Source organism: Dipodomys ordii, unplaced genomic scaffold (genome assembly GCF_000151885.1).
Source record: "Dipodomys ordii isolate 6190 unplaced genomic scaffold, Dord_2.0 Scaffold9883, whole genome shotgun sequence".
NCBI classification, from domain to species: Eukaryota; Metazoa; Chordata; class Mammalia; order Rodentia; family Heteromyidae; genus Dipodomys; species Dipodomys ordii.
Window position 1 is genome coordinate 1 of NW_012277095.1, and position 2,555 is coordinate 2,555.

Here is a 2,555-nt window from a genome sequence, read left to right on the forward strand (position 1 = left end):
ATTCTTCATAGGCATGTATGGTACAAGCTTAACCTATTTTAAGTGGGATAAATTAGAGAAAAAGAAAAGCAGAGCCATTTAACAATAGAAGCTTCAATTTACACGATTGTAGAATATTTCTCTTCAGAGAAGGCAGGATAAATGATTTTTCAAAAATCACAAATTTGAAGCAGGTCTTGGTTGCTACTTCAGTTATAGCCTGGAAGTGGCAATTTTTCCCCTTCCTTTGCTTCAAAAAAAGTATAAGAAAGAGTGATGAGATCAACGTTCACCATTCTTGGATCTTCAGCAAATTCCGGATCAATGTAAAAAAACACTGGCATATCTACTTCTTCTTGGGGATTAAGCCTTTGTTCTTCAAAACAGAAGCACTGGAAGTTACAGAAAGATACTTGTTTAATAACACCTCTACTCTAGTATCTAAAACAAAGCACTCTAGTATCTAAAACAAAGCAATGAACAAAGGAACAGTTCATTTCCTACCTTTAAGTTCTATGATAGAATAATACCATCTGATTTCCATCTCAATTGGGTTTTGATTCAAGGATTGAGAATCAAATTAATCTTAAAAACAAATGCTCATTTGGTTCGGCTTTTACGCTCTACATAGCCAGGTATAAATAATGATAGAAACAGCTTCAAGTTTAAAAGAAATGAGGAAGTGGCACTGTGGCTCAGCGGTAGAGTGCTAGCCTTGAGCTGAAGAGCTGAGGGTCAGCGCCCAGGCCCAGACACACGACCAACAACAACAACAACAAAAAGAAATGATTTTTAGATATTACAAGTAACTACTATGACAGTGTTAAGAAGTTTTGTATTAAACAGTTTCATGGGCCCTTATCATATGTATAATATGTGCATTCAGTTTACCTGAATTTTATTGAAATACTGCCCAGCTTCAAATGGTACAACATTGTATGTAGAAATTCCAATTATCGGTTTGTCAGTAGGATTCTTAGCTTTATAAAATGCTAGTGCAGTCTCTCCTGGTACCACCTGTTTAGAGAGTATATATTAGTAACACTTTAAAATACACATGGCTCCTTTTTTCCCTCTATTACTCATTTACTCTATTATCCATATAGTACCTAAGGTCACTAAAATAAACTGAAGATAACAAACAATTTTAAATCAATGAAGAATAAATGCTATTATAGATTACTCTCTCCTATACCTGAAGTATTCAACAAATGATTTGCAAATTAAATTAGATCAAACCTATCATAGCCAAAGCCTTTTTTTTTTTTTGCAGGTCCTGTGGCTTGAATTCTGGGCCTGGGCTCTGTCCCTAAGCTCCTTTTGCTCAAGGCTAGCACTCTACCACTTGAGCCATAATGCCACCTCTGGCTTTTTCTGTGATTAATAGGAGATATTGAGTTGTGTGAATTTTCCTGCCCAGGTTGGCTTGCAACAGATATCCTCAGATTTCACCCTCCTGAGTAGTTAGGATTACAGGTGTGAACCACTGGCACTTGGCAAGCCTAACTTCTTTATAACATAAACTGGAATAGTCATGATTGCATGTTTTTAAAAGGGTATTAATATTAAACTTAATTTAAATTATAGTGAATTAAATTCATAACTAGAGTAAATGACTGACTAGAACCTTTATTGAACAAAAAGTGCTTTGAAAAAAAAGTAGCAAACTTAAAAAACAATTCAATGGATATTGTGTGTCTTGTACCACTTCACAATTAATACCCTGTAATATTACCATGTAATTGGAATTGATGTGCAAAATCGTAACATAGTAAACACTTAAAAAAGAGATTCACTCAGGTTTAGTAAACTGAACAAGAACTAATATTTGTAATTGTTTTACAATAAATATTGAAATTAGGTCTTTGTAGCTAATCTGTAGTGATCAAATTTCTGTTAAAATTTGAGTTAAAATTTTAGGGGATCTTACATATGGTCTTATTGGAGTACAAATGTCACTTCATTATTTAATATGATCTAAATATTTATTTTAAAAGTCTTAATTTTTTTTTTCTTTCTAGGATGTTAGCTCAATGGTAGATCACTTGCCTAGCTTGTATAAGACCTCTGGTTTAATCCTGCCACACCCCAATGTTTTTTTCTTTAGAGAGAATACTTTTGATAGAAACCAATAAACTACTCTGGGTTTTTATGTTTTCTTTTTACTGACAACAACCTCTTCTTTACCTTGTGTAGCTGGGATTTCAAGCATGTACCACCGTGACTAGCTCATTTGCTGGAATGAAACTGCACTAAGTTTTTGCTTGTGCTAGTCTAAAACCATGATCCTCCCCATCTTGTCTTTAGAACAGCTATTATTGGCATGACAACTGACCTCTAGTGAGATACTTTTTATTATAACCAAATGATTGTCCAGTATCTGTAACTGAGGAAAAGTGAGAAGCCATTCAGCATGATAGGTACTGCTAAATCCAACACTGGTAATCAGAGAACTGCCTGGTCAACTCTTTTTTTTTTTTTAATTTAATTTTATTTGTGAACATACTGTACAGAGGAGTTACAATTACATGGGCAGGATAATGCGTACATTTCTTACCAAGAATTGCAGCCTCCTG

General features: G+C 34.2%; 1 long non-coding RNA gene across 1 annotated transcript; it reads right to left on the reverse strand.

The window, feature by feature from the left end:
- Positions 1-77: 77 nt before the first annotated feature.
- Positions 78-1,233, reverse strand: LOC106002403. Its single transcript, XR_001175920.1, has 2 exons — positions 871-1,233; positions 78-371 (listed from the first exon to the last, which is right to left on the reverse strand). It is a non-coding gene; the product is annotated as an uncharacterized LOC106002403 (long non-coding RNA).
- Between the last annotated feature and the right edge of the window lie 1,322 nt (positions 1,234-2,555).